The following is a 19,037-nucleotide window of genomic DNA, read 5'->3' as shown; positions in this document are numbered from 1 at the left end:
AACTACCCCATGGATTTTATTTATTTTGATATTTAAAGAAAGCCATTGAATGTATTTATTAAAAGTGTATCTACGCTTTATACTGTAGATCTATTGGATTCGAAGATATTCAGTTATTTTCTGAATTGTTTAAAATAATCTTGATAGTGTCAAAGGCTCTACAAAAATCTAAATATTTCAAAAACTACCCCATGAATTTTATTTATTTTGATATTTAAAGAAAGCCATTAAATGTATTTATTAAAAGTGTATTTACACATTTTACTGTAGATCTACTAGATTCAGAGTTATTCAGTTATTTTCTGAATTGTTTAAAATAATCTTGATAATGTCAAAGGCTCTACAAAAATCTAAATATTTCAAAAACTACCCCATGAATTTTATTTATTTTGATATTTAAAGAAAGCCATTGAATGTATTTATTAAAAGTGTATTTACACATTTTACTGTAGATCTACTAGATTCAGAGTTATTCAGTTATTTTCTGAATTGTTTAAAATAATCTTGATAATGTCAAAGGCTCTACAAAAATCCAAATATTTCAAAAACTACCCCATCGATTTTATTTATTTTGAAATTTTAAGAAAGCCATTGAATGAATTTATTAAAAGTGTATCCACACTTTTTACTGTAGATCTATTAGATTCGAAGTTATTCATTTATTTCCTGAATTGTGTAAAATAATCTTGATAGTGTCAAAGGCTCTACAAAAATCCAAATATTTCAAAAAATACTCCATGGATTTTATTCATTTTGATATTTAAAGAAAGCCATTGAATGTATTTATTAAAAGTGTATCTACACTTTTTACTGTAGGTCTACTAGATTCGGAGTTATTCAGTTATTTTCTGAATTATTTAAAATAATCTTGATAGTGTCAAAGGCTCTACAAAAATCCAAATATTTCAAAAACTACTCCATGGATTTTATTTATTTTGATATTTAAAGAAAGCCATTGAATGAATTTATTAAAAGTGTATCTACACTTTTTACTGTAGATCTATTAGATTCGAAGTTATTCATTTATTTCCTGAATTGTGTAAAATAATCTTGATAGTGTCAAAGACTCTACAAAAATCCAAATATTTCAAAAACTACCCCATGGATTTTATTTATTTTGATATTTAAAGAAAGCCATTGAATGAATTTATTAAAAGTGTATCTACACTTTTTACTGTAGATCTATTAGATTCGAAGTTATTCATTTATTTCCTGAATTGTGTAAAATAATCTTGATAGTGTCAAAGGCTCTACAAAAATCTAAATATTTCAAAAACTACCCCATGAATTTTATTTATTTTGATATTTAAAGAAAGCCATTGAATGTATTTATTAAAAGTGTATTTACACATTTTACTGTAGATCTACTAGATTCAGAGTTATTCAGTTATTTTCTGAATTATTTAAAATAATCTTGATAGTGTCAAAGGCTCTACAAAAATCCAAATATTTCAAAAACTACTCCATGGATTTTATTTATTTTGATATTTGAAGAAAGCTATTGAATGTATTTATTAAAAGTGTATCTACACTTTTTACTGTAGATCTACTAGATTCGGAGTTATTCAGTTATTTTCTGAATTATTTTAATAAATATTGATACTGTCAAAGGCTCTACAAAAATGTACATATTTTAAAAACTAATTTATAGATTTCATTTATTTTAAAAGTTAAGGAAAGCTAATGAATTTGTTTATTTAAAGCGTCTTTACACATTTTACTGTAGATCTACTAGATTTGGAGTTATTCGATTATTTTTTGAACTATTTATAATATTCTTGATAGTGTCAAAGACTCTACAAAAAATTAGATATTTCTGAAACTAACTCATAGATTTTATTTATCTTAGAACTTAATAAAAGCTAATAAATAAATGTATTAACTTAAAGTGTATGTACACATTTTACTGTAGATCTACTTCTCTATTCTACGATCTACTACTAAGTTATTTCAGTTATTTTTTAATTATTTTAATAAATCTTGATACTGTCAAAGGCTCTACAAAAATGTTGATATTTTAAAAACTACTTCATAGATTTTATTTATTTTTAAATTGAATAAAAGCTAATGAATTTATTTACTAAAGGTGTACTTACAAGTTTCACTATGAATTAACCAGATTCGAACTAATTTAATTGTTTTTGAAATTTTTGAACAATTTCTGATAATTTTAAAGGTTCAAATAAAAATCTAAATATTTCACAACCTACTTCACCGATTTTACTAATTTTATTAATCTAATGAGTATCATGACCAAAAACTCCTTTACAAGTTCCACCGTAGACCCACTTAATTTACGGTTATTTGGCTTTATTCAAAAATTTATGAAAGAACTGAATTTCCATAGGTGACCCCTTAACCCACTTTGCCTTCTCAACAGTAGCAAAATGAAAAAAGAAACTTTTCCATTAAGGCTTAATGTATCAAAAAAAAAAAAAAAAGAGAAAAGCGTCGTTCCCTATTCACCGGCATTAATGACACCCCCATGTATGCGATATTAATACGACATCCAAAGACAACAAAATGCTTTTTTCGTTACGCGCATACGCTCGAACATCCAACATAAAGTCCAAAAGCGCCCACAGGGAAGCGTTGTTTTAGTTTCGTGGTGGTTTTCGTCCGTGAGTCAGGTTCGTTCGGTTTAGTAGTTCGAGTTTTCACGTGGAGTTTCGCGGTTTTATTTTACGTAGAAAATTGTGGAAATTGAAGGCTTTTAAAGGCGTTATGCTTGATGTATAGACAGTTGTTGGTATTTTTTGCAAAATCAGAAAAAAGCGACAAAAAGTTTTAATTAATAATAATAATATATTTATTTATTTACAAAACCAATTAAAAATAAATTAGAGCGTGTTCGAAAAAACGCTCGTACACGTCAATTAACATTTTTGATTGCGCATTTTTTTTTAATAAAAATTTTGTATACAGTGTGTCTCATGTGGCCGTAGTCGATACCAACTTTCTTATTTTAAATAGAACACCCTATACAGGGTGTCTCACGACGAATAGATGCGATCGATATCTCGGAAACTAGTTTTTCAAAAATTTTGTAGAGTCGATGGGGGCCACACAACTAAAATATTTTGACAGTTCTGACTTTTCCGGTTATACCGGAAGAATAAACTTTCTTACAATCCTTTAATAAACGTCCTTATTACAAACACTATGTTCATTCTCTCTTTCTCAATAAAACATCAGATGTAGTGGCATCAACTTTATGTGTTGACTTTAATTTTAAAGTTGGCTCTAAATTATTTTGCTCACAAATGCCTACCACTTTAATTTTATGTTCCATTAGTTTAGGTCCATCTAAACTGTATGTGAATAGTGATAGATTGAATAGTAATTAAGCCGGCATTTTTAATTGGTTTTTCCATATACAAACCAGCTGCAATATCTTTAGGATTTACCTTCTATCGCTTGTTTGACTTTTTTTTAGGCCACTTTTCTTAATGAGAAGAATCTTGTTGGCATAGGATGGTTTAATAACATTTAGGTCCGATGGTATCGTGGTTTGTTTAATACTCATAAGTCCGGCAATTTTCCACTAACCAGAAATCCACTTTTTGACTCATCTCCTTGTTTTTTTTTCTTTAAAAATCGATAAGTGGCACTAATATCATCAGTGGTATCGAGACTTTCGTCCAGACTTCTTTTCCTAGTGCATTCCAGTCTATTACCATCAAATGCACTACTAGGATCACAAATTTCATATTTCCAACTTGATTTTTTTAAATGAAAGTCTTGCATACCACCAACATGTCCAAATTTTGCGTCTATTAAGTCACTGGACAACTGTCTTGTCAGAAGTATTTTCCTTTGTATACGTATGTTATGTTAACCGTTTAAAATAGGTTCAAAATAAATTTTTCAAAGTTCTTATTGTATAAACTAAAATGTGAGTTTCGAAGAGTTTTACTTAAAGTGCCTCAAAGCACCACAGACCTACAATAACTATTTTACCATGAGTAGCATCGAACTAACTGGACAATATGGAACACAACTATGAACAACAAGGCTTTTTCTACAATTTGAAAAAAATCTATAAGTTATACTCTAATATAGAAATTCTTTGATACCACTTAATTAAATTTCAAAAGCTGTTCTGACTCTGTAACCATGTTACTTTTTATTAAATAAGTAAATTAAAAATGTCCATTTAAATTCTGCACTAAATAGCATATTCTTCACTTAATTCGTCTGTTTTTATGTATGTTTCTCCCAATTAAACTCTGAAATTGTTCAAAATTTATCCAGGACCTAATCTGGTGTTTTAAGCCGGAAAAAGTAGAGTTTAATTGGAGAGTTGGTCGCCAGACTGGGCAGGGGTGACGAGAGATTACGATTTTATTTTCTTTTTAGGGGGTGTTAATTGGGACCAGCGGTTTTGGGGTTGATTTTCGGTTTTGTTCGGTTAATTGAGGGGCATTTGGCAAGGCAAGGTTGATAGTATTTTAAATAACAGATTAATACTATCTCTGTTTGACTTATGCGATGTAGTTTATAATAATTCTGGTATAGTTTCTCATTCTATCAAACCGTAATTCTTGAGTTATAAGGTGTCCTTCTTTTTCTAATCTTTAATTTGATTTAAATATGGAAAATAGACGATTTGTGGCCATTCAAATGAGGAATCATTTATAGATTTAACAGACGTATTAAAAGGTTTCTTTCAAGAATTTTAAATCAATGCATGATACACGATGTGCATTTATAGTTGTTTGATACAAGTGTATAAGTATTAGCTTTTTTTTTCTTCCAATTAATAGTAATAAAAGTAACTTTGGAGGTTGATCTCTCGGCTTCTATGGGCACTATCGGGAAAATTCCCACGGTTTTATCTTAGTTGTGTTTTTCCGAATCCAACGAGACTATCCGGAAGATCGTAGCTTTTATATTAGCCGAGATATTGCATTTTTGGAGCCCATTTTTGGGCTCAAAAACGAGGTCGAAACATAACTTTTTTCAAAGCGCTCTCATTCCCTTAGTTCTGCTCAGATCTTATTATAACCCGGTATTTTCTTGATGTACGCGATCAGAATAAGCTGCTGGTATAGTTAGTTCGATTTCGAAAAATTTCAATTTTTGGTAAAAAATTCGCTACGGGGGAGTATACCCGAATAATGAAAAATCCCAAACTTTGGAGTTTGATATCTTGGCTTCTATAGGTACTTTCTGGAAAAAATTAACGGTTTTATCTTAAATTCGTCTTTCTGAATCCAACGAGACCATCCGCAAGGTCGTAGCTCTTATATTAGCTGAGATATCGCATTTTTAGAGCCCATATTTGGGCTCAAAAACGAGGTCGAAATATGACTTTTTTCGAATTTTCAAAGCGCTCTCATTCCCTTAGTTCTGCTCAGATCTTATTATAACCCGGTATTTTCTTGATGTACGCGATCAGAATAAGCTGCTGGTATAGTTAGTTCGATTTCGAAAAATTTCAATTTTTGGTGAAAAAATTCCATACCAACCGTGCATTATTGATATTTCTATTTTGTCGATGGTTTTGGGTCAATTATATAGTATATATAATTGTACAATATTATATATAATATTATTATATTTATTATTTTTTATATGTAACTGTCATAAGTCTTTTACCTCTTCTTGTGTCCTGCTCTTTTGTTCGTTGTCCTACATTATCCTACATTGTATTTAAATTAAAGTAAATTACATAAGTCCTTTTTATTGTAAGCGAGTTTATGTATCGCTTCAATTACAATTAAGATGCAAAAGGATTTGCTGGAAAATTAACATTTTAATTTAGCGACAAACGTTTTTTTTTCTTTGACAAATTAATGTTTTTTATGGACCCTCTATTTGCCCCAAAAATGTCAATAATCTACTGGACTCCAGAAGCATGCTGTAATGACAAGTCTACAAGAAAATATATTTTCCTCCGCTAAAAATAGCGCTTTCCTTGTCTACAGCTCAACCAATAACAACCGAGTGGAAGTAGCTCAGTTTTAGAGCCAAATTTAAAAAAAAAACTATTAATCCCAATATTAAAAAAATTAACGTTACAAGCGAAATTATGTTGTTTCAATGTGAATGATTATTAAAGTGTTGTTTTAAAATCAATAAAATGAAGTTATGCGTCACGTCCAATTGAATTATGCACTAATAAGGAAAAACACTTAATTTACCTGTTTTTGTGAATATAAGTTAGGTTTCTTTGGACGAGTTTTTAGGGTGTAAAAATTCCAAAGAATATTCAGAATTTCACGTAAATTCCACCAAATCCAGAAAAATACCGTTAAATAAACAAACATTTCAATTTAAAAATTATACGTTAAAAAAAACAAAATTTTGATCGTAAATTTGGATTTTTAATCAATTTTTCTACAACAGTCAAAATTCGACAGAAATGCCAAATAAATCAAAATCCTGTACCTAAAAGTATTTTCATCGCATATCGTCGTATCAAAATGCTACTTTTTTTCCAGAAAGTATAATAAAAACCAAAGAAAACCCCAATTAGTGACTTTTAGCAATAAAAAAACTAAAGTGAACCAGTAATTAGTTACTTTATTGAATCAGTTACAAGTCAGTAAAAAAGATTCAAGAATTACAGTTTGATAGAATGAGAAAAATTGCACCAGAGCTATTATAAACTACATCGCATGAGTCAAACAGAGATTGTATTAATGTGTTTAATAAACTATTTAAAATACTATTAACGTAGTGTTGCCAAATGCCCCTCAATTAACCGAATAAAACCGAAAATCAACCCCAAAACCGCTGGTCCCAATTAACACCCCCGAAAAAGAAAATAAAATCGTAATCTCTCGTCACCCGTGTCCAGTCTGGCGACCAACTCTCCAATTAAAATCTACTTTTTCGGACTCGTAATACCAGATTAGGTCCCGTATAAATTTTGAACAATTTGGAAGTTTAATTGGAAGAAACATACATAAAAACAGACGAATTAAGTGAAGAATATGCTATTTAGTGCAGAATTTAAATGGACATTTTTAACAGCTTTTGAAATTTAATTAAGTGGTACCAAAGAATTTCTATATTAGAGTATAACTTATAGATTTTTGTCAAATTATAGAAAAAGCCTTGTTGTTCATAGTAATTTTGTTCCATATTGTCCAGTAGATTCGATGCTGCTCGTGGTAAAATAGTTATTGTAGGTCTGTGATGCTTTGAGGCACTTTAAGTAAGACTCTTCGAAACTCAAATTTTAGTTTATACAATAAGAGCTTTGAGAGCTTATTTTGACAAGACATAACACACGTATACAAAGGAAAATACTTCTGACAAGACAGTTGTCCAGTGACCCAAAATTTGGACATGTTGGTGGTATGCAAGGCTTTCATTTAAAAAAATCAAGTTGGAAATATGAAATTTGTGATCCTAGTAGTGCATTTGATGGAAATAGACTGGAATGCACTAGGAAAAGAAGTTTGGCCGAAGATTTCGATACCACTGATCATATCAGTGACACTTATCAATTTTTAAAGAGATGAATTAAAAAGTAGATTTCTTGTTAGCGGAAAATGGCCGGACTTATGAGTATTAAACAAGCCACGATACCATCGGCCCTAAATGTTATTAAACCATCCCATGCCAACAAGATTCTTCTCATTAAGCGAAAGTGACCTGAAAAAATGTCAAACAAGCGATAGAAGGTAAAAAACCTACAGATATTGCAGCTGGTTTGTATATGGAAAAACCAATTAAAAATGCCGGCTTAATTACTATTCAATCTATCACTATTCAGTTCCAGATTCAAAATGACTGACTTACAGTTTAGATGGACCTGTAGGCCTAAGTGGTAGGCATATCCGAGCAAAATAATTTAGAGCCAACTTTAAAATTAAAGTCCACACATAAAGTTGATGCTTCTGCATCTGATGTTTTATTGAGAAAAAAAGAATGAACATGGTGCTTGTAGATGTTTCCCATAGTAGTCAATATGGAGGTTTATTAAAGGATTGTAAGAAGGTTAAGAAAAGAATCTAATATTAATCCTACCTGGTGGGTCGAACGCAGCTCGTTAGAGTTCTGGGCTTTGAGTCCCACAAGGATCCCACTTAGGGCCTTTGTTATTTAACCTCTACATTAATGATATATCAACATGCTTTCAGTACAGCTTCTTTTTTCTTTTTGCAGATGTTTTAAAATTCTTCCTTAGAGTCTCATCTCTGGAGGACTGTTTCAGACTCCAATCGGATTTGGATGGGCTTGTTGATTGGTGTACAACAAATGGTATGGATCTAAATGCTGGAAAGTGTTACTCAATGTCCTTTAAAAGAAATAGAGACCCCGTAAACCACTCCTATTTTGTTGGTAACACCATATTGAAATCTGTCTCTCATATTAAGGATTTAGGTGTGACACTGGATAGCCCTTTAAGTTATATTCCGCACATTTCGGGGGCAGTTACCGGGTCTCTGCAGATGCTTGGATTTATCAAGAGGTGCTCAAGGGACTTTTATAATATTTCATCTATTTGTTTGCTCTATTGTGCACTTGTGCGTCCTCATCTAGAATTCAGTTCCTGTGTTTGGTCTCCATACTATAATAATTATATTCATAAGATTGAAAGTGTACAACATAAATTCTTAAGATATATTGCCTTTAAGCAAAATGGAGTACCTATAAATTATCAGGATGAGTTTGACTACCAGCCTCATTAAATTTGAGAAGTCTTGAAACTCGTCGTAGACATAAAGATTTGAAGGTATTTTACAACATCCTTCACTCTCAAAGCTTTTGTCCTGCACTTCTTAATAAAATAGGTCTTTATGTTCCACCTAGATCAACAAGGCAAGTTACTTCTTTTTATAGCCAAACACACCGCACAAATTATGGTCACAATTCTTTTCTGGCAAGGACTGTTAGGCTGGCTAATCAGTATACTGATGTAATTGATTGCTTTGAGGGGCGCACAGGGTTCATTAAGAAATTAAATCTTATTAGTTGATAATGCTGTCTTAAACTAGAACTATAAGGTGTTGTGAATTGTGATGGTAATTGTTCCTTTGTGTTAACTATAAGTATTGTCTTTTTTTTTTTTTTTTCTCTGAACTGATTGTTCCAAGTTATAGGTAATCTTTATATTCTAAGCTTTAATTGTATGTTAGGTTAGGTTAGTTTAATCATCCAATTATTATTCTTATATTTTTTTTGTAATATTGGGCCAAAGCCCGTTGATACATTAAATAAATAAATTAATGTTGTTAAATGTATTCATTGTGTCACGTCTAACGAAAAATATGGTCTTGATCTGAATGTCTAAACTAATATTACGTGGGATATTAATGAAAGTGAGTCTTATAAGCGGATTGAGGAATTGTAAAGGAGGAAGCATGTTAAGTAGCAGTTAGAGTTAGCAGTAAGTAAAATTAGTAAATTATTGGTTCTCAAGGAATGTTTATTTAAATGCAGAATATACGTTTATCATATACGATTCTGTTTACAAAAAGAAGAAAATTTCAGCATTACAAAAATTCACATGGGATTTACATATCTGGTTTGTGATACGATTACTACACCTTAAATATTTGATGAAATTTTTTTGAAAAATTACTGTTTTTCGTTTATATTATCCAATCTAATAGGGCTGTTTTTATACTAAATATTTATATATAAAATTATATCAAATTTAAATAAACAGTGTTATTAAAATAAATATTGAATATATATTTTCTGCAAAAACATTGTTTTTAATCAACAAAACCCTTACCCCCCCACCCACCCTAACATTTGCCCAGTGAGAAATTCTCTTGAAAAATCACCGTTTTTCGTCTATAATATCCAATCTAATAGCACTGTTTTTGCATTAAATATACATATATATAATTATATTAAATACATATAAACAAACTATGTTATTAGATTAGATATTAACGACGAAACCAGCTGTTATTTATGCGTATTATTTGGAAAAAACAATGATTTTTTAAAACAATTTCTTACTGGTAAGTTGTGTGGGGTGGGTGGGGGGGCTAAGGGTCGGCCTAATAAAAACCTTTTTTTTTGCAGAAAATAATAAGTGATAAAAAACTATATAGTTTTTGCAAGTATACTTTTCTCACATAACCTTAAGGTTTTCGCAATTATTATTATTATATTAATTATCACAATGCTTTCTTGCTACCTCAAACAAATATAACATTTTTAATAGAATCTAACGATTTTCTGTAAAAATAATATTTGTTTCTAAGTAACCCTTTTTATTTAAATGATCTGAAAATAGAATTTTTCCGGCACAATTTTTCTTCATTTTTAACCGAAAAATAGTTTAAATTATTTATGAAGAAAATCTATGAAACGTACAAATTCTATACTTTATTTCAAATAGGTAGAGAGTAATATTTTATTACTCTCTTTATGAGTGTAACTTACGCTCGCAAACGAGTGACAAGATTCTTGACACCTTTTCTTTTAGGAAAATTACGTAGAATTTTATAAGCAAAAACATTCTAACCTATCCACCCTAAATAACTTTAACCATTATAATGCTCAATAGAATCATATTTTAAGCCCGTCAATTACTTATGATAAATTACCGTCACGAAAGTATTTTATATTAAGGGTCGCTATGCATGCACTTTTCACGACAAACAGGAAATGATTGATAATCCCAATAAAGCGTTCCTTAAAACCCCCGTAAACTTTTACCAGGCAATATTGTTATTTGTTCCACTTAATCCAGATTATTATTTTTTTTTTGTCGCTTCGATTTCTCCAACTTTCGACGTCATCGCATTAAACTTTCAAACTGGAATAAAATTAATTATAAACTCGTTATAAGTTCTCGCTGAAAGTGCGGGGATAAAGTTGAGTTTATTTTGTGTGAGGACTATGGCGCATCTGGAAACGATAGTTGGGCAATTTTAAGAGTAGTTTTGAGTTTTTGGTATTTTTTTTTTGGGAGGGTTTTAATTGAACTGTCAAAGTGGCAGAGGCGCACGAGGAAATACAGCCGGTGATCACGCCGAATGCTAGGAGGCATCTGGGTAAGTCTTTTTAGAGTAAAGTCAAGTTTAGAATAAATAAAGTACACTTTTAACACATGATTATAATGATAGTAATTTAAAACATGCATATTGATGTACTTTGGAGCCTTTAGTACAACCTTAAGGGTTCAGGTTCATATGGAAGTTTATTGAAAAGGGTTGGGGTATGTAATATGTAGTTGAAATATCAGGAGAGTCTCAGGAATTGAATCTCTAAAAGACTTACTTATTAGAAGAAATAAGTAAGAATAAACAGTAGAGAAGAATGTGTTTAACAAAATAAATTAAAAATCTACTCTAAAAGTCGGATTTTAGTCAAGTATCTTGCTCAATAATGTTTTGAAAATCAGTGGAGTTCTTTTAGACGTTGTAGAAGAATTATTGCACTTAAAAAAAAATAAAAATCAACAATTCTCTTTTGACAAAATATTTTGTTGTTTTTTCCGTTTTTTCTGGAATGTTTTGACATTTCATAGAGTTATTTTGGTATTTTATGAATAATTTAGAAAATACTAACAGATTCAAAAAAATTAAAATTTCTACCCTATTAATTACAAATTTTTTGGCATTTTAGTAAGATTCCTACATTAATTTTGATAAATAATAAACAGATCATTTACCCACATACACTAAATACCAAGAATCTGTCACAATGTATACAATAATGGTCCACAGCTCTTGGACTAAAACACAAATAAGAGCCACGCCCAAGATTTTTATTTTCTAATATTACCAATGGTAAATCTTCTTTAATAGTCCAAGTCCCTTTTCAAGAGATATCGGAGTAAGAAAAATTTTAAATTTTAATTCGACTCCTATATAGTCCAAGAGCATTGCGTCTATTTTTTAGACAGTTTAAGGTTAATGCCTGGACTAAATGTTACCATTGATCCAATGTAATTAGACTGTTATATAGTCCAAGAGCATTGCGTCTATTTTCTATTTTTTAGACAGTTTAGGGTTATTATCCTGGACTTTTTCCGAATTTTCAAAGTGCTGTCATTCAGTTAGTTCTGCTCGAATCTCGTTATAACCCGGTATTTTCGTAATGTAGGTGGTCCAAAGAAGACGCTGGTATAGTTAGTTCGATTTCGAAAAAAAAAAATTTTGGTGAAAAAAATCGATACGGGGGGGTATACCCGAAAAACGAAAAAATCCAAACTTTGGAGGTCGATATCTTGGCTTCTACTGGTCCGATCTGGAAAATTCCAACGGTTTTGTCTTAGTTTCATTTTTCTGAATCCAACGAGACCATCCGCAAAGTCGTAGCTCTAATAGTAGCCGAGATATCGCATTTTTGAAGCCCATTTTTGGCCTCAAAAACGAGGTCGAAAAATGACTTTTTTCCGAATTTTCAAAGTGCTGTCATTCAGTTAGTTCTGCTCGAATCTCGTTATAACCCGGTATTTTCGTAATGTAGGTGTTTCAAAGAAGACGCTGATATAGTTAGTTCGATATCGAAAAAAAAAAATTTGGTGAAAAAAATCGATACGGGGGGGTATACCCGACAAACGAAAAAATCCAAACTTTGGAGGTCGATATCTCGGCTTCTCCTAAACCGATCCGGAAAATTCCAACGGTTTTGTCTTAGTTTCATCTTTTTGAATCCAACGAGACCATCCGGAAGGTCGTAGCTCTGATAGTAGCCGAGATATCGCATTTTTGGAGCCCATTTTTGGCCTCAAAAACGAGGTTGAAAAATGACTTTTCCGAATTTTCAAAGTGCTGTCATTCAGTTAGTTCTGATCGAATCTCGTTATAACCCGGTATTTTCGTAATGTAGGTGGTCCAAAGAAGACGCTGGTATAGTTAGTTCGATTTCGAAAAAAAAAAATTTTGGTGAAAAAAATCGATACGGGGGGGTATACCCGAAAAACGAAAAAATCCAAACTTTGGAGGTCGATATCTTGGCTTCTACTGGTCCGATCTGGAAAATTCCAACGGTTTTGTCTTAGTTTCATTTTTCTGAATCCAACGAGACCATCCGCAAGGTCGTAGCTCTGATAGTAGCTGAGATATCGCATTTTTGGAGCCCATTTTTGGCCTCAAAAACGAGGTCGAAAAATGACTTTTTCCGAATTTTCAAAGTGCTGTCATTCAGTTAGTTCTGCTCGAATCTCGTTATAACCCGGTATTTTCGTAATGTAGGTGTTTCAAAGAAGACGCTGATATAGTTAGTTCGATATCGAAAAAAAAAAATTTGGTGAAAAAAATCGATACGGGGGGGTATACCCGACAAACGAAAAAATCCAAACTTTGGAGGTCGATATCTCGGCTTCTCCTAAACCGATCCGGAAAATTCCAACGGTTTTGTCTTAGTTTCATCTTTTTGAATCCAACGAGACCATCCGGAAGGTCGTAGCTCTGATAGTAGCCGAGATATCGCATTTTTGGAGCCCATTTTTGGCCTCAAAAACGAGGTTGAAAAATGACTTTTCCGAATTTTCAAAGTGCTGTCATTCAGTTAGTTCTGATCGAATCTCGTTATAACCCGGTATTTTCGTAATGAAGGTGGTCTAAAGAAGACGATGGTGTAGTTAGTTCGATTTCGAAAAAAAAAATTTTTGGTGAAAAAAATCGATACGGGGTGGTATACCCGACAAACGAAAAAACTCAATATTTGGAGGTCGATATCTCGGCTTCTACCAGTCCGATCTGGAAAATTCCAATGCTTTTGTATTAGTTTCGCTTTTCTGAATCCAACGAGACCATCCGCATGGTTGTAGCTCTAATGGTAGCTGAGATATCGCATTTTTGGAGCCCATTTTTGGCCTTAAAAACGAGGTCGAAAAATGACTTTTTTCCGAATTTTCAAAGTGCTGTCATTCAGTTGGTTCTGCTCGAATCTCGTTATAACCCGGTATTTTCGTAATGAAGGTGGTCTAAAAAAGACGATGGTGTAGTTAGTTCGATTTCGAAAAAAAAATTTTTGGTGAAAAAAATCGATACGGGGGGGTATACCCGAAAAACGAAAAAATCCAAACTTTGGAGGTCGATATGTCGGCTTCTACTAAACCGATCTGGAAAATTCCAACGGTTTTGTCTTAGTTTCGTCTTTCTGAATCCAACGAGACCATCCGCAAGGTCGTAGCTCTGATAGTAGCTGAGATATCGCATTTTTGGAGCCCATTTTTGGCCTCAAAAACGAGGTCGAAAAATGACTTTCTCCGAATTTTCAAAGTGCTGTCATTCAGTTAGTTCTGCTCGAATCTCGTTATAACCCGGTATTTTCGTAATGTAGGTGGTTTAACGAAGACGCTGGTATAGTTAGTTCGATTTCGAAAAAAAAAAATTTTGGTGAAGAAAATCGATACGGGGGGGTATACCCGAAAAACGAAAAATCCCAAACTTTGGTGGTCGATATCTCGGCTTCTACTAAACCGATCTGGAAAATTCCAACGGTTTTGTCTTAGTTTCGTCTTTCTGAATCCAACGAGACCATTCACAAAGTCGTAGCTCTGATAGTAGCTGAGATATCGCATTTTTGGAGCCCATTTTTGGCCTCAAAAACGAGGTCGAAAAATGACTTTCTCCGAATTTTCAAAGTGCTGTCATTCAGTTAGTTCTGCTCGAATCTCGTTATAACCCGATATTTTCGTAATGAAGGTGGTCTAAAGAAGACGATGGTGTAGTTAGTTCGATTTCGAAAAAAAAATTTTTTGGTGAAAAAAATCGATACGGGGTGGTATACCCGACAAACGAAAAAACTCAATATTTGGAGGTCGATATCTCGGCTTCTACCAGTCCGATCTGGAAAATTCCAATGCTTTTGTATTAGTTTCGCTTTTCTGAATCCAACGAGACCATCCGCATGGTCGTAGCTCTAATGGTAGCTGAGATATCGCATTTTTGGAGCCCATTTTTGGCCTTAAAAACGAGGTCGAAAAATGACTTTTTTCCGAATTTTCAAAGTGCTGTCATTCAGTTGGTTCTGCTCGAATCTCGTTATAACCCGGTATTTTCGTAATGAAGGTGGTCTAAAGAAGACGATGGTGTAGTTAGTTCGATTTCGAAAAAAAAAATTTTGGTGAAGAAAATCGATACGGGGGGGTATACCCGAAAAACGAAAAAATCCAAACTTTGGAGGTCGATATCTTGGCTTCTACTGGTTCGATCTGGAAAATTCCAACGGTTTTGTCTTAGTTTAATTTTTCTGAATCCAACGAGATCATCTGCAAGGTCGTAGCTCTGATAGTAGCTGAGATATCGCATTTTTGGAGCCCATTTTTGGCCTCAAAAACGAGGTCGAAAAATGACTTTCTCCGAATTTTCAAAGTGCTGTCATTCAGTTAGTTCTGCTCGAATCTCGTTATAACCCGGTATTTTCGTAATGTAGGTGGTTTAACGAAGACGCTGGTATAGTTAGTTCGATTTCGAAAAAAAAAAATTTTGGTGAAGAAAATCGATACGGGGGGGTATACCCGAAAAACGAAAAATCCCAAACTTTGGTGGTCGATATCTCGGCTTCTACTAAACCGATCTGGAAAATTCCAACGGTTTTGTCTTAGTTTCGTCTTTCTGAATCCAACGAGACCATTCACAAAGTCGTAGCTCTGATAGTAGCTGAGATATCGCATTTTTGGAGCCCATTTTTGGCCTCAAAAACGAGGTCGAAAAATGACTTTCTCCGAATTTTCAAAGTGCTGTCATTCAGTTAGTTCTGCTCGAATCACGTTATAACCCGGTATTTTCGTAATGAAGGTGGTCTAAAGAAGACGATGGTATAGTTAGTTCGATTTCGAAAAAAAAAAAATTTTGGTGAAAAAAATCGATACGGGGGGGTATACCCGAAAAACGAAAAAATCCAAACTTTGGAGGTCGATATCTCGGCTTCTCCTAAACCGATCTGGAAAATTCCAACGGTTTTGTCATAGTTTCGTCTTTCTCAATCCAACAAGACCATCCGCAAAGTCGTAGCTCTAATAGTAGCCGAGATATCGCATTTTTGGAGCCCATTTTTGGCCTCAAAAACGAGGTCGAAAAATTACTTTTTCCGAATTTTCAAAGTGCTGTCATTCAGTTAGTTCTGCTCGAATCTCGTTACAACCCAGTATTTTCGTAATGTAGGTGGTCCAAAGAAGACGCTGATATAGTTAGTTCGATTTCGAAAAAAAATTTATTTGGTGAAAAAAATCGATACGGGGGGGTATACCCGAAAAACGAAAAAACCCAAATGTTGGAGGTCGATATCTCGGCTTCTACCAGTCCGATCTGGAAAATTCCAATAATTTTGTATTAGTTTCGCTTTTCTGAATCCAACGAGACCATCCGCATGGTCGTAGCTCTAATGGTAGCTGAGATATCGCATTTTTGGAGCCCATTTTTGGCCTTAAAAACGAGGTCGAAAAATGACTTTTTTCCGAATTTTCAAAGTGCTGTCATTCAGTTAGTTCTGCTCGAATCTCATTATAACCCGGTATTTTCGTAATGTAGGTGGTCCAAAGAAGACGCTGGTATAGTTAGTTCGATTTCGAAAAAAAATATTTTTGGTGAAAAAAATCGATACGGGGGGGTATACCCGAAAAACGAAAAAACCCAAACTTTGGAGGTCGATATCTCGGCTTCTACTAAACCGATCTGGAAAATTCCAACGGTTTTGTCTTAGTTTCGTCTTTCTGAATCCAACGAGACCATCCGCAAAGTCGTAGCTCTAATAGTAGCCGAGATATCGCATTTTTGGAGCCCATTTTTGGCCTCAAAAACGAGGTCGAAAAATGACTTTTTCCGAATTTTCAAAGTGCTGTCATTCAGTTAGTTCTGCTCGAATCTCGTTATAACCCGGTTTTTTCGTAATGTAGGTGGTCTAACGAAGACGCTGGTATAGTTAGTTCGATTTCGAAAAAAAAAAATTTTGGTGAAAAAAATCGATACGGGGGGGTATACCCGAAAAACGAAAAAATCCAAACTTTGGAGGTCGATATCTCGGCTTCTACCGGTCCGATCTGGAAAATTCCAACGGTTTTGTCTTAGTTTCGTTTTTCTGAATCCAACGAGACCATCCGCAAGGTCGTAGCTCTAATAGTAGCCGAGATATCGCATTTTTGGAGCCCATTTTTGGCCTCAAAAACGAGGTCGAAAAATGACTTTTTCCGAATTTTCAAAGTGCTGTCATTCAGTTAGTTCTGCTCGAATCTCGTTATAACCCGGTTTTTTCGTAATGTAGGTGGTCTAACGAAGACGCTGGTATAGTTAGTTCGATTTCGAAAAAAAAAAATTTTGGTGAAGAAAATCGATACGGGGGGGGTATACCCGAAAAACGAAAAATCCCAAACTTTGGTGGTCGATATCTCGGCTTCTACTAAACCGATCTGGAAAATTTCAACGGTTTTGTCTTAGTTTCGTTTTTCTGAATCCAACGAGACCATCCGCAAGGTCGTAGCTCTAATAGTAGCCGAGATATCGCATTTTTTGAGCCCATTTTTGGCCTCAAAAACGAGGTCGAAAAATTACTTTTTCCGAATTTTCAAAGTGCTGTCATTCAGTTAGTTCTGCTCGAATCTCGTTATAACCCGGTATTTTCGTAATGTAGGTGGTCTAAAGAAGACGCTGGTATAGTTAATTCGATTTCGAAAAAAAAAATTTTTGGTGAAAAAAATCGATACGGGGGGGTATACCCGAAAAACGAAAAAATCCAAACTTTGGAGGTCAATATCTTGGCTTCTACTGGTCCGATCTGGAAAATTTCAACGGTTTTATCTTAGTTTCATCTTTCTGAATCCAACGAGACCATCCGCAAGGTCGTAGCTCTGATAGTAGCTGCGATATTACATTTTTGGAGCCCATTTTTGGCCTCAAAAACGAGGTCGAAAAATGACTTTTTCCGAATTTTCAAACTGCTGTCAAAGTTTTACCTTAATCCAATGTAAGTGTAAGAGTGAGAAGGTGTGAAATTATTAGTCCAAGAGCTTTATATACGAAACTGTTTTGACACTTCAGAGACACTTAACATGGAAAACGTCACTTGCTATAATTTATACAAAATTTGTTCGTAGCTCCTGGACTAAAACAAAAACAAGAGCCACGCCCAATATTACCAATGGTTAATCTTCTTTAATAGTCCAAGTCCTTTTTTTGATTCAGATAACTTTAAATTCATTTTTTTTAGCAGATATCGGAGTAAGGAAAATTAATATTTAAATTTTAATTCGACTGTTATATAGTCCAAGAGTATTGCGTTTGTTATCAATTTTTAAGACAGTTAAGGGTTAATGTCCTGACCTCAATGCCTCCTGGAATTTGAAGACGCCATCTTGTTAACTCCAGACAGTTGACGTACTGGGATCTCAAAAGTTACTAAATTTAGATAAACTGTTAATTAAACAAAGTTTCAGGGAATAGTTAATTATTTAATGAGAGAATCAGAATACTTTTTGAGTGTGTAAACTTTCAAGGATTTTTGTTAAATTATTTAAATTAAAATAAAATTTTTTTGTATTTTTTGAAAAACTTCTGTTATTTTATTACGACTTTTATTGGAATTTTAGACTCTTGAGACAGCAGTAAAATATAATTTTTTTTACTTATTTTATTGATAATTTTTCGGCCTTTTAGTGGAATTTCTTGAAATTTTTGAGTTATTTCGCTATATTTTGACTTTTCTAATTTAAGGAGTTTTTTGAACATTTAAAGAAAAATTTTTATGAACATTTTTGATATTTTTTTCAAATTTTTTTAACTGTATTACACATTAGACATTATTACATAGTTAGTAGTGCACACACATTACTTCTTTATTTTATTCTAAATATTTACTTCTTAGATTTTATTGTAAATATTTACAGGTATTTCGAAATGTTTTAAAAAATTACCTCAATATTGTAATTCTACTACAAATGCCTGGAATAATGTAAAAATGCTCAAAAAGTCTGGGAAAATTATTTCAAAAATTCTGAAATAAAAAATTAAAAGACAAAACGTATTTTAAAATATTAAAATTAAAAGAAACGTGATTTGAAATGCCTGGAAGACGTAGAAAATGATTTCAAAATCCCGGAATAAAACTAGATTTTATTTTAAATGTCTCGAATATTATAAAAATATCAAAAAAAAAATTCTGGAAAATTC

The 19,037-nt window shown here is 32.9% G+C and overlaps 1 protein-coding gene across 4 annotated transcripts in view; it reads left to right on the top strand.

The window, feature by feature from the left end:
- Positions 1-19,037, top strand: part of LOC126743223 (ras-like protein family member 10B) — a 64,008-nt gene that overhangs the window by 11,525 nt on the left and 33,446 nt on the right. The window contains exons 1-2 of one of the 4 annotated variants that reach the window (XM_050450215.1): positions 2,620-2,745; positions 10,769-10,973. The exons of 1 other annotated variant lie outside the window; for it this stretch is intronic. The gene's annotated coding sequence lies outside the window, so the exon portion shown is untranslated. Of the gene's footprint in view, positions 1-2,619; positions 2,746-10,768; positions 10,974-19,037 lie in introns of those variants that run through there. 2 more of the 4 variants (XM_050450217.1, XM_050450216.1) reach the window with 2 other exon arrangements.

The sequence above is a fragment of the Anthonomus grandis genome, chromosome 12, assembly GCF_022605725.1.
Source record: "Anthonomus grandis grandis chromosome 12, icAntGran1.3, whole genome shotgun sequence".
NCBI lineage: Eukaryota > Metazoa > Arthropoda > Insecta > Coleoptera > Curculionidae > Anthonomus > Anthonomus grandis.
The sequence above is the reverse complement of the archived record's forward strand: the minus strand, read 5'-3'. Positions and strand labels throughout refer to the sequence as shown.